Source organism: Lolium perenne, chromosome 6 (assembly GCF_019359855.2).
Source record: "Lolium perenne isolate Kyuss_39 chromosome 6, Kyuss_2.0, whole genome shotgun sequence".
In the NCBI taxonomy this organism is placed as follows: domain Eukaryota; kingdom Viridiplantae; phylum Streptophyta; class Magnoliopsida; order Poales; family Poaceae; genus Lolium; species Lolium perenne.
In genome coordinates, this window is record NC_067249.2 from 66082009 (window position 1) to 66096135 (window position 14127).

Consider the following 14127-nt stretch of genomic DNA (forward strand, 5'->3'; position numbering starts at 1 on the left):
ATGAATTGCATGTGATGTTAATCCTTTTATGCGTCTTATTTTGCTTAGAACACGACGGTAGCATTATAAGATGATCCCTCACATTAATATCAAGATAATAAAGTGTTCTCCCCTTGTATGCACCGTTGTAACAGTTCGTCGTTTCAAAGCATCTCGTGATGATCGGATGTGATAGATTCAACGATTCACATACAACGGGTGTAAGCCATGTTGCACACGCGGAATACTTGGGTTTGCTTGACGAGCCTAGCATGTACAGACATGGCCTCGGGACAACGGAAACCGAAAGGTTGAACACGAGTCATATGGATGATATGATCAACATGTTGATGTTCACCATTGAAGCTACATCATCTCACGTGATGATCGGTTTTTGGTGTAGTGTATTTGGATCGTGTACCACTTAACAACTATGAGGGATGTTGTATTAAGTGGGAGTTCATTAGTAATTAGATTAAAACATGAACTAATTATCATAAACATAGTTTGAGTAGTATTTTGAATTAATTTTGTAGTATTGGCATCCGTTTACTACTATGCGCTAGTCTTGTAATTGAGATAGAAATACTGTTAAAATCTGACAAGAAACTTTACGGACTGGTACCGTATTGTTAAAGAATTAAAATATAATTAATTCCTATTGCAAACTTTTAGCAAACCTCACATTGTTGATTCAAAGAACTATGGTTTCAGTTAGTACCTAAAGTTATCTTGTCTCCATGAAACTTGAAGTTCAAATCTATTTGAAAAGTAAGGAGCTGAAAATTTAGTTTTCAGAAATAATCAAGGTATGAGATATATGTGATATCTAAGACCTTATTGCAAGATGATAGAATATAATTTGGTGAGACTACATAAACTCATAAGTTTTATGGGAATGTATGAAGGTTGAAGATGCCAGACGTCACAATCCTCCAACTATTGGGGCACTAATGATATTCGCATATCCATGAAGTTATCATCCTTAGTATGCACCGTTGCTAAGACTCGTCGTTTCGAAGCATCACGTGATGATCGGGTGTTATAGATTCTACGTGTGCTTACAACGGGTGCAAGCCAGATTTGCACATGCGAATACTAAGGTTAAACTTTATGAGCCTAGCATGTACAGACATGGTCTCAAAAAGTTGTCATGAATTGATGGATAAAATTATGAGTGAAATTGTTCATCATAGTTACTAATAAGTGAAATCTAGAACACTTGTCATATGATGATCAACTTCAAAGTAAGAACCTCAAGGTTATTGGTATTTGACCAACAAACCTAGAAGTTATTGATGTTGAAGTGTTTTTCTGAATAATGAGGAAAGCTAAAAGAGAAACTGCAAAAGATATTCTGGCAAAAAGATAAGAAAAGACTAGAAAGTCTAGCTCAGGTGTATATAAATGATATACATGTTATGGTTGTATTCCTAGTTAAGTCACACAATGAAATTCTTGGGTATTAGTACTATATTGGTTGGTATGAAGTGTCATACAAAACAACGCAATACAAGAATACAATGGCCTAAGTGACTGACAAGGAATATGATAAGAATGCACGCCTGGAACAAAATAAAGTGTTATTATGTTCGTCGTTAGCATTCTATCTAGCCCTTAGAATTTATAATAAAGAACTTAATAATTGTTATTTTGCTCTGGTCAAATGAAAACAATGAGTTGTTTAAATTATGACATTGCTCCATGTACAATGGATAAGTTATTATAAATCTTAATGGTGAAACACACATACATAACACTGACGCTAAAAATGCCATAAGGCAAATGATTTGAATTCCACTTATTTGTGGAACCGCCATTTAGGTCATGTTAGAAAGGATCGCATGAAGGAACTCCATGCAAATGGATTTTTGGAGTCATTCGATTTGTTGAATCGTTTGGCACTTGCAAAATCTTTTCTAAAAGGTAATGACTGAAATACCGTTCATAGGCCGAAGAGTTGAACGGGCAACTAACTTAGTGAAAACATACATAATGATATATGTGGTTCACTGGGCATAGTTGTGTGCGGAAGATTCTTCTACTTCATGAAAACTTTCAAACAATGAATTGAGTGTATATGTGGATATATTCAATAAGGAAAAGTTTGAAACATTTAAATAGGATTCAAATAAATTTCAGCATGAAGTGGAAATCATCGTAATAGAAAAGTCAAATATCTATGATTGGATCATGGTGGAAATATTTGAATTACGAGTTTTAGCGAACATCTAAGAGAGTTATGAAATTGTTCTACAACTCACGTTTCTTGGAGTATCATAGTGATGAAGAAGTATCCAAGAGATGTATCCAATACTTGTTGGGTCAATGATGAGATAAAATATTGATGTCATTATATTTTTGTGGATTATGCTTTAGTGACTACCGCTTTTACACTGAATAGAGCATCATCATGATCCGATGAAATGACACCATACAAGTTATGGGATGGGTATAAACCCTAATAGTCCTTTCTTTAAATTTTGGTCTAAGAGTTTACAACCAAAATCGGATGAATGTCTTTGTTGGTTATCCCAGAGATTTAATTGGGAATTCTTCCCACGAGACAAAGACAAAAGTGTTTGTCAATGTTTCTTATTTCCGAGAAATTGTTTCTAGTGAAGTATTTGAGTGGGAGGACAATATAATTTGATAAGGTTTATGAACCTGAGCATAATGATCAGAGTAGCGCAGCATCGGAATTGGTTTCGGAAGCGGCCACGACGATCATGGCTCCCATGACTACAAAGTGTTTTAGTCATGAAGATCGAAGTACATATTGAACCTTGTAGGTATGGTTTACTTTGTGATCAAATAAATGATTTGTGGACAAAGGATTGATTTTGAACAATGATAAACCAACTACAAACAAAGAAGTTATGATGGGCCCAGACTCCGTTAAAATGGCCATGCGCCATGAAATCCATGATAGATGAATACTTTTTGAAAGTAAATGGATCTATAGACTTGGATGAAATATCCTTGAAGAAGCTCGACTTCTCGAAAAATTGTTTACGACAAAGTTCAAAGAGTTGACTACGATAAGATTAGATCTTCCGTAGCAATGCTTATAGTCTATGTGGATTATTCTAGTAATCACTACATATTTCTTTTATGAGATATGCTAGTAGGATGGCAAAATACATTACTTATCAGAAGTATGTATTAAAGGTGTATACAAGATACAACCAAGAGTTTTGCTGGTCCGTGGAATACTAGATAGGTATACAAACTTCAATTTGATGAAGTAAGTATAGCGGAGTTTGAATCTTCACTGGATGAAATAGTCAAAGAGTTTTTGATTTCATCAGAGACGATGAAGAGGCTTGCATTTGCAAGAAATTAAGTGGGAGCGCTGAGACATATTTATAATACTTTATGTAGGTGACATATAGTTGGTTATAAATAATGTAATTATATACTTGATTAAAAAAGGTTTCATTGAGAAATTAACTTCAATGAAAAGATATGGACTGAAACAAATTTAGTGTCAAGATCTATGAAGATAGATTGAAACACAAAATAAGTTTAAGTCAAAGTACATAGAATGGATATTGAAATAGTTCAATATAGAAATATTAAGAAGATGTTCTTATCATGTGAAGTTTTAACAAGACTTGAGTGTATTTGACACTCAATGAGTAAAAACACATGAGTGATTATAGATCACGAATAATATGTACACAATCAGATATCCTATGCTCTAAGAGTGTTATGAGCATGATTCATGTGATGATCACTGAAAAACAGTAAGAATATTCTTGAGTTCTTAAGAAGAACCAAGTATATATATATATAGTTTTATATGGAGAAATGACAAACAAATCGTTGTAAGGTGATTACACCGATATTTGTTTTGTCACATATAAAAATAAAATTTCAATCTCAAATTAGACTAAGTGTTGTTTTAAAAGGTAGCACAATGAGCTAGAAGTTGTCTATGCTAGATTTAGAAGAGTTCTAAATATTGTGACGGATTCTACAAAAGAAAGCAGAATATGTCATTGTTTTGACAATGACAAAGGATGTTAAGTCAAGAGGTTCTTTAAGAACTTGGTGTATTTCCGACAGAGTCAGAACTATGAAACTATATTGTGTGTGACAATATTAGTGACATATTTCAGACCGCGGAATTAAGGTTCCACCAGAAGACCAAACATATTTAATGCCAACTCATTTGGAAATGAGTGATGCGTTGAGACGCAAATGAATTACAAAATACATACATTTCTGAGCGTGTCAGATTCGTTGACTAAAAACCTCTCACGTGAGCAATACATGATAAAGCACCATAAGGCCAAGGTGTTATATCTTTACAAATGTAAAGTAGATTATTGACTCTAGTGCAAGTGAGAGACTGAAGGAGATATGCCCTAGAGGCAATAATAAAGTTGTTATTATTTATATCTTTATGTTTATGATAAATGTTTATATATCATGCTATAATTGTATTAACCGAAACATTAGTACATGTGTGATATGTAGACAAACAAAGAAGTCCCTAGTATGCCTCTTAACTACCTTGTTGATTAATGGATGATTAGTTTCATAATCATGAACATTGGATGTTATTAATAACAAGGTTATGTCATTGTATGAATGATATAATGGACACACCCAATTAAGCGTAGCATAAGATCTCATCATAAAGTTATTTGCTATAAGCTTTTCGATACATAGTTACCTAATCCTTATGACCATGAGATCATGTAAATCACTTATACCGGAAAGGTACTTTGATTACATCAAACGCCACTGCGTAAATGGGTGGTTATAAAGGTGAGATTAAGTATCCGGAAAGTATGAGTTGAGGCATATGGATCAACAGTGGGATTTGTCCATCCCGATGACGGATAGATATACTCTGGGCCCTCTCGGTGGAATGTCGTCTAATGTCTTGCAAGCATATGAATAAAGTTCATAAGAGACCACATACCACGGTACGAGTAAAGAGTACTTGTCAGGAGACGAGGTTGAACAAGGTATAGAGTGATACCGAAGATCAAACCTCGGACAAGTAAAATATCGCGTGACAAAGGGAATTGGTATCGTATGTGAATGGTTCATTCGATCACTAAAGTCATCGTTGAATATGTGGGAGCCATTATGGATCTCCAGATCCCGCTATTGGTTATTGGTCGGAGTGAGTACTCAACCATGTCCGCATAGTTCACGAACCGTAGGGTGACACACTTAAAGTTGGATGTTGAAATGGTAGAACTTGAATATGGAATGGAGTTCGAATATTTGTTCGGAGTCCCGGATGAGATCCCGGACATCATGAGGAGTTCCGGAATGGTCCGGAGAATAAGATTCATATATAGGAAGTCATATTCCAAGTTTGGAAATGATCCGGTGCATTTATGGCAGGTTCTAGAAGGTTCTAGAAAAGTCCGGAAGAAATCACCATGGAAAGTAGAGTCCCGGAGGGACTCCACCTTGCATGACCAGCCAACCCTAAAGGGGAGGAGTCCAAGGTGGACTCCCCTAGGGTGGCCGGCCAACCCACCTCAAGGAAAAGTGGGAGTCCCACCTTGGGTAGGACTCCCTCCTTGAGTAGGTTTCCCACATATGGGAGGTTTTAGTGTTGGGGTCTTATTCGAAGACTTGGACTAGAACTCTTGGTGCTTCCACCTATATAATGAGGGGCATAGGAGAGGGGGCTGATCACTTCAAGCCTCAGCCTTGGCCGCACCCCTTAGAGGGCCGGCGCCCAACCCCCCTCTCTCCCCAAACCCTAGCGGTCTCTCTCCTCCACCACATCCCGCACGCTTGCCGAAGCTCCGCCGGATTTCTCCACCACCACCGACACCACGCCGTCGTGCTGTCGGATTCAAGAGGAGCTACTACTTCCGCTGCCCGCTGGAACGGGGAGGTGGACGTCGTCTTCATCAACAACCGAACGTGTGACCGAGTACGGAGGTGCTGCCTGTTCGTGGCGCCGGAAGCGATCGTGATCAAGATCTTCTACGCGCTTTTGCAAGCGGCAAGTGAATGTCTACCGCAGCAACAAGAGCCTACTCTTGTAGGCTTTGGAATCTCTTCAAGGGTGAGACTCGATAAACCCCTCGTTGCTACCGTCTTCTAGATTGCATCTTGGCTTGGATTGCGTGTTCGCGGTAGGAAAAATTTTGTTTTCTATGCAACGTTATCCTACAGGACTCCCCAAGGGGGGCTGGCCACCCCCTCCCAAGGAAGGTGGAACTCCCACCTCTAGTGGGAGTCCTAGCTTGGGTAGGTTTCATGAGTTATGGAAGGTTTTGGTTTGGGGTCTTATTCGAAGACTTGTGGACCAACTCTTGGGTGTTCCACCTATATAATGAGGGCCAAGGGGAGGGGGCCGGCCACCCCAAGACCACAAGCTGGCCGCCCCCCTTGAAGTGGCCGGCCACCCCCTCCCAAACCCTAGCCGCCCCCCCTCTCCTCCATATCTCCCGCGTGCTTTAGCGAAGCTCCGCCGGAGTTCTCCACCGCCACCGAAACCACGCCGTCGTGCTGTCGGATTCAAGGGGAGCTACTACTTCCGCTGCCCGCTGGAACGGGAGGTGGACGTCGTCTTCATCAACAACCGAACGTGTGACCGAGTACGGAGGTGCTGCCCGTTCGTGGCGCCGGAGGGATCGTGATCAAGATCTTCTACGCGCTTTTGCAAGCGGCAAGTAAACGTCTACCGCAGCAACAAGAGCCTCCTCTTGTAGGCTTTGGAATCTCTTCAAGGGTGAGACTCGATAAACCCCTCGTTGCTACCGTCTTCTAGATTGCATTTTGGCTTGGATTGCGTGTTCGCGGTAGGAAAATTTTTGTTTTCTATGCAACGTTATCCTACAATTGGATCATATGCGTCGTTTGCTTGCCCATTTGCATGTTCACTTCAAATTTCATTGTTTGATTATGGATGTAGGATCTCATTGCAATGGAAAGGTACAAGCAAATGTCTGCTTCAAAGGAAGACCATTTTTGCTACATCATTGTTGGAAGTTGCTTGAACATAGTGAGAAGTGGAGATTGAGGGACAAGGAAGCACCACCGGTCAAGGGTGCGTTCATCAAATTGGATGATGATGAGGATGATGAGCTCAATGTCCAGAGGAACTCGGGGGGGGGGGGGGGGGGGATGGAAACAAGGGTGCAAAATATAAGCTAAGGAGGGAAACCGAGAATGCCGGTTTGACAGACAAGATGGACGACATGATGAAGTCGAAGGAGAATTTGGTGAACAAGACATTGGAGGTCAAGATGATGATGATGATGGAGAGGAATATCCAAGAGAAGCAAGCCTACTCCGGCAAGATATATGACACTGCCAAATCTTCGTATCAAAAGATGCCACTTCAAATAATGATTTAAAAAAAATTGATGGCAAATAGTGTTAACTGAATATATGTGACTGCAAGTGTTGATGGTCAAATTGCTTATAAGTTTCTTCAAATTTTACTTTTCAGCTATGCAAAGGCGCCGGTGGTGCCATATAATAAATTGACACACATATAGTTCCTGATATGGCACAATACGGCATCATGGCAACATATAATAATGTGAGCAATTGAGATCCATAAACCACTCGAGTTCTCTATAAGTAGTTGCACACAACCTCTCTTTTTTTTTGACTCCCCACCTCTCACACCTTACACATGTGCACACGACAAAAAAAACATTTTTTTCTGTTCCACAGGAATATCCATAGCGATTTGTTCGTAAACTTGGCTTGATAACCCTCCAGATTTTCTTGTACATCTTCTCCGCAATGTTGTAACTATAATTGCGAAGGAAAGAGGTTTCAAGGTTCAAAAATATATATAGAGATTTGTTCCTCAAGATCACACTATTTTCTTATTCAACTTAACACTATTATGTACGCTTCCTACACTTAGAAGCCTTAATCAGAGCAATGATCTTAGGTTGCACAAAAGTTTCATAGACCTAAACTAGCATACCCCACAAAAAAATGGATGGCAAATAACGAGATTGGTATGAACCATAGAGGATGTACGTTTGGGGCAATGGGAATTCCAAGAATAAGCTTGGTCAGGGACTCCTCTTGGTTCCTCGATTTCTTGGTAAACCTCGCGGGCTAGCTTTGGATGGCACTGCTCTCCTGCTTGGGCTCACTCGTGTGCTGCATCCCCTCCTTGGGGTCATCGTCTAAGGTGTTGCGTCCTTCTACAAGGTGTCTTGCGAGAGAAAATCTTCAAAGCGGTTTTGTGGGATATGCTTCATATGGGCCGCTGAGGTGGATATGCTGTGCTTCACAATTTCGCATGCTTGTACACTTGTGCCAGACCTATTTCTAGGGATGCAGAGCGGTGCCCCATCCGGTTGGCTCCGTAGTCAAAATAGATTAGGTTAGCTTTAGCATCTTTTCAGTGAATTAGCACTACAACACAACCCCTCCTACAGCAACTATCTGTATCTAGATGCCCATATTGGCGTTGCTAACGCAAATACCAACGGATAAAAAAGCGTTGCGTTTTTGGGTGTTGCAAGGGTACCATGCAACGCATATAAGTCCGTTGGTAACCAGTGTGACAAGCGTTGCAAAATATCTACGGTGTACGAGCAATAGTTGTATGCGTTGGTAGAGACATCACACGGATGGGAACTTTTATTTTTGTAAAAGTTTTATTTTCTAGCTTGAATGGTTTGATCGCTCGAGACAACGGTAGACATTTTTCTCATCGAAGGGGCATAATTAATATGAGACATACAAAAGAGACGAAACTCACATATCATGAATGTACTGCTTGACAAAGAGTTCAATATTTATAATGGGAACCATCATCTCATACATAAAAATTGTTTGAAAAATTAAATGTACAATCTTGCATCAAAATATGATATACTAAAGTCCTATATATTCATTCTAAAAAAAAATCCCAGCATATTTGGAGTTGATATCCCAATATAGAAGTCTTGCTGATGTAGACCTTGTATGCGACCTGCAAATAGAGAGTTCCATTTTCAGTATAAGGTTGGCAAAAACAGTGCCAAGGATAGTAAATTTTACAAAGTAGTTGCTTAGAAACACATCAGAATATTTTGCTATCCTTTGCATTTGAAATATCTTAGCAAACTCACAAGTCATAGTGTCCACCACACGGATGGAAATACACAAGGAAATGTAGAAGACAAAACCACGATGAGATCTGAACGAATCCATCTGAAAGAAGACCAAATTATTCTCGTTAACTAAATCATCTATGTAAAGCCACAGCATATATACATATGTTGGAGTTTCGCCAGAAAATCCAACCTTTTCATGTGCAGCATTCGGGGTAAAGTTACATCGTTTCAGGGTCACACGTCCCTGACTTAATCCCTTCGCCTAATTCCTGTAAAAACAAGGAATATTACAATAAGCATCCAAACTTATGTATTTTTCAGATCCTTTTTATAATACCTGGAAAGATTCTAAACCACTGTAATTAGTGAGGGGCCTGTTACAGTGCATCATACTGTATATCTACAGATCCCGCTGTCCTGCATAACCACCATCAAAGGATTTATTTTGTTTAACCTTACCTTCCAGAACGCACTGCTTCTTGACAGATCTCACGTCGCAAGGAAATAAGAACGAGTGGCCTGCACTAGTTGTGCTTTATGCATGTCCGGGCGCGCCGTCCTTGATTGCATCAGACATAGCAGACATGATAGCACCGCGGCAACAATGAGATTACAACCTGATTATCTTTCACGCAAGAGACATGATTGAATAGCTCACCTGTGGAACCACTTAATCTCCATGGGTCACCATCGCATGATGTCACCTTCGCGGATTTATATACATCCACATCCATCCTGACTCGCGAGCAGCTTCCCCCGGCCGCATGTGTCCCTGCCCCGAGGAGGATTATCACGCCGCTGCCGCAGATCTGGATCGTACAAGGACCATGCTGCAATCCGGCCGCCAATGGTCACCAGCGATGGAGGCATCCCAAACATCCGAAATATGTATTGAAGGAGCAGCGGGAGGCGGCTAGGTTTTGGAGAGGGGACGGTGGGGTGTAGGACGTGCGTTCCTGATGGTGGGTTGGCGAAATTAAAGGAGTTGTGGTTAGTGGGCTGGGCTAAAAAAATAACCCGTGATCTGTAGCATGAACAACAGTTCTGCCCGACAACACATACATGTGTATGAGTGTATCTATGATACAATTTTGCAACGAATATTAAGAGCGGTGCTAAGTATGTATTGCTACAAGGGGGGTTTTCCTGTAGTGTAGTCCAGTTTGTTTGGGGTGAAGCTTAAACTTGTACTGCTTCTGAATCTGTAAAAGTACAAGCCCAGCCAAACAACTAACTTCTATTCATAGACTTTTACAAGCGCTTATCTGTTTTGCACTACAAACCCAGAAGCACGTCTGGAGCGACTTCCCCCAGCCCTTGACTTGAAAACGGGTCGTGGACTCGTGGTACCACGCTGCCCCTGATATCCGAGTTATCTCTATACACCAAACTTGTCATTGCCTGATCCGTTCCCAGTTCCCACCCCACCTCTTCCCTGGCACGAGCCTTTGTCCAGAGGAAAAAAACAGGCCCGATAGGCGATAGGTTCGGACCGAGCGCCTGTGAAGGGTTCCCCGCGCTGCCGGCATCTCCAGCCGCGCGGCCGGCCGGCCGGTGCTCGCCATCCCGCCGAGGCGCCGACCCTCGCAGCTCCGCCCTACACGCCCTCCTTCCAATCCTTGTCCCGCGGCCCCCGCCTCATCTCCAGCCGAGCAGGGCCAGGCTGTATACAGCCAGACCCGAGGCTGTATCAGCCAGACCCAACTGCTGCTGAACATCACGGCCTTTTCTTTTTTCTTGATTGAGTTGCTCAACGTCACGTGAATCCGCTAATTCCAATGAGAAATATTTACTATCTCGTTTAGTTTTACCCATTAGTGCATGGTACAGCGATGGATGTACACTATCTTTTTAATCTTTTTTTTTAATGTGCTACTAGGCGAACTGATGTATCCATAACATTATGCAAGTTGTATAAAGAGAAGAAAGAAGTACAAACCACCCGGAACGGTAACCCCCCTTATGTTTTAATTGGAGCAAATTACCACCCTAAGTATCAGATACCGGACAAAATACCCCCTGGTATTGGTTAGCTGTTTTGTGAGCGGGTTTGGCCACGTGTACTCTGGTTTTGCTCCACGCTGGCACGGTTGAGCCGCACCGCACATGATTTCGTCGAACCGCACCTGGGTGAGCCGCAAACCCTCCTCCCCATCGTTGACCGCACTTGGCTCTCATACTCCATCTGCCTCCTGCTCCTCCCCAAATCCGGCCGCGAGCCTATGCCTCCTCCCCAAATCTGGACGTGTTCGTCTTTCTACATCGCCCCGGGAGTTGCTGTCGACCGGCGTTGTGATGGAGGTGGAGGGATCTCAGGTTGTGGGGAGGTGGTACCTGATGCCGGCGATGAAAGAAGGGGCAGAAATTGAGGAAGCGGCAGCGGCGTTCATGGATCTTGCTAGGGTGGAGAAGCAGCAGAAATTTGCGCCTCGTTCTAGGCTGGATATGCAGCGTCTGGGTGTGGACTGTGGAGTGCAGGCGCAGGGGAACCGAGCTCGTGACCAGGCGGGATTCCGATTTCAAGGTGCGTTGTCTGGTCGAAATGCATGCTTCTAACATGGCATATCTGAGGGATGGTGCAGCAAAGGCCATGTCTTGCTCTGAGCAGACGATGTGCTCTGAGCACATGTTTGAGATGAGTAAGATGACCAAGGTGGTTGGAGTGCGAGGGGTGGGAGTGAAGTTCCTTTCAAAGGTGGAAGTGGCTAAATTGGTGGTGAAATCGTTGGAGTATCCAGCTGACATGCTTGGGGTACCGAAGGCATGGTTTCCAGAAGTCGAAGAGCAACTGCCTGGGTTCAATGACAAGTAAATAGCATGGTACAGAAGTAGAAAAATACTTTTGGAGAATGTTAAAGGTAGTTGCAGTTGCAGATGATCTGCAATTAGTAGGAGTAGTGCAGTTGGTAGCTATGTATTAGGAAAGAACTATCCAATGATCAGCTTTTGGAGATGGTTGGAGTTGATTAGCACCTGAGTACCAATCGTGTAGTTAGTACCAATGATCATCTTTGTTTTGTAGATGAAACATATTTGTACTCTGTAATCAGACTAGCAATGAAATGTTGTCACCTTTTGGTGTGAATATATGTCACATGTTTGTCGAAATCGATCTGTTAAAGATAAATTGCATGTGAATATCACTTGGTATTGTCATTGTTGCTTTTTTGTAGATTGGATTTAAATAGACATAAGAAAAAAGATGTGATATTTCGAGAAGCTATTGTCAGTTGCTACTGATCTCTGGGAAAGGTATGTCTCTTACTGTTATAAGGCAGCAACCATATTGACACCAATTTTATTGATAGCAAGTATTTGGGCAGAAACCATATTGTCACACAAACATATGTGGAAAACAAGCATTTGGAGTTTGGACACAAGTTTTTTGGACAGCAAGTATTTGGATAGCTAGGTTTTACAATTTGAACACAAACATTTGTTGTAGCTTGTAGTATTAATATAGACAGCTGCACTTTCTGTTGGTACTAATTTTGAGCAATTCTTGAGCATTTAGCAGCCAACTTCTGTGTCAGTTTTGCACACAGCATAGTGTGCTTGAAACAATTTACTTTCAGAAAAAATGAATTCTTCTTGCACTTTGCTTGATTTCTGCTCTTCCTCTCCAAGCATTTCTGAGTGATTCTTATGTAGATGATGCTCATGCATTTCTACTGTTGATCATGTACATGCTCTTCCTGTTGCTCTGGAATGTGCTGCTATTTCTGAAATTGCTACTCCTGTAGGTGGTGTCCATGCATTTCTTGTTGCTGCTCGTGATGTTCGTCTGAATATTGTTCCTCTTGAAATCGTTGCTCCTCAGCTCCATCTTCTTCTGATCTATCAGCTATCGCATTCTCCGGCAATCTTGCATAGATGTTACTGTATGTTGTACTAGCACGAAAAATGAAATCTTTTCTCAGTTATATGCCTAACACATACGAACAGAAAATCTGTATGTACTAGCACTCCCTACAGGAAATAGTTTCTGATTTTTTTTGCAAAGATCTGGACTTGTTGCCCTGTTTTTTTAGTAACTGAATTTAAGAAACCTTTCTCATAGCAGATTTCAGAGAGGAACTGATCTGCTCTTTGTTAGCCTAAACTCTGCACACACATTTAGCTTTTACTTATTCTTGTAATAAGGCACGATCTCATTGCTTGATCGTGTCCAGTTCTTAGCAACGGCACTAGCACTAGGCTGTGACCGGTTCTTCAGTTAAGTAGTTAGCTAGTTTTCAGTTAGTGGCAGGCGTACGCCGAGGTCGTGGGATGGCGCGACAGAATCGGATCGTGAGCTAGTTAGTTGCCCTGTAATCTCCTTATAAGCTGAATAATAGAAACAGAAAAGTCGCACGTTTACACGCGACACCAAAATTCTCTCTGTCTCTCTCTGTGTTCGTCTGTTTTTGCAGTGCACAGTTCAGATTATCAGAGTTTGGCAACTACACTCTTGTAGGAAGGGGATGACGGATGTAGGGGTTCCATGAACTCACCTGCTCGACATAGCGGCACTACAATCAGCAGATGATGCCGCCAATCGTCCGCCGTCGCCTCTATCCAGGAGTAACCGTCAAGGTCGTCCTCGACATGGAGGCGCCATGGCTGCAGCGAGAGAACACAAGGTTAGGATAACTGCTGCGGAGGAGAGCTGCGCCGGATCGTCAACAAACAGCCGTCGATCATCAACATACCTCGCCCCCGTCGTCGGGAGAGAAAATGCCAGCGGGCGATGGCGCACTGCTCTCCACAGACCACGCAGACCACGCGCGGCGTGCGTATTGATGGCCAGGACGCCAGGTGACGACCAGGTGCGTCCGTGCGGCCGGCCAGGTGAGTCTTGACCTGGTCCGTCTCAACCATGCTTGCGTGGCCTATTTGTTGTGTCCACCGTGGCCAAATTCGCTCACAAAACAGCTAACCAATGCTCAGGGGTTATTTTATCCGGTATTTGATACTTAGGCCTCGTTTGGATGCACGGGGAGCATAACCCAGGGAACGAAATCCACCGACAGGAATTTCCTGGGCACGAGGGAAACCCCAGTTTCCCCTCCCGCTGGGGTAAATTAGCTTTGCCATTTGGACAGCAAAT

General features: G+C 42.2%; 2 long non-coding RNA genes across 3 annotated transcripts; both read right to left on the reverse strand.

Moving 5' to 3' along the window:
* Positions 1-8729: 8729 nt before the first annotated feature.
* LOC127309568 (uncharacterized) lies at positions 8730-10576 on the reverse strand. Of its 2 annotated transcripts, XR_011746336.1 has the most exons (4): positions 9498-10576; positions 9229-9307; positions 9054-9135; positions 8730-8914 (listed from the first exon to the last, which is right to left on the reverse strand). It is a non-coding gene; the product is annotated as an uncharacterized lncRNA (long non-coding RNA). The 2 variants fall into 2 exon arrangements; XR_007857220.2 differs by having other exon boundaries at positions 9229-10569.
* A 1646-nt stretch (positions 10577-12222) lies between these two features.
* LOC139831930 (uncharacterized) lies at positions 12223-13822 on the reverse strand. Its single transcript, XR_011746337.1, has 3 exons — positions 13730-13822; positions 13532-13640; positions 12223-12929 (listed from the first exon to the last, which is right to left on the reverse strand). It is a non-coding gene; the product is annotated as an uncharacterized lncRNA (long non-coding RNA).
* Between the last annotated feature and the right edge of the window lie 305 nt (positions 13823-14127).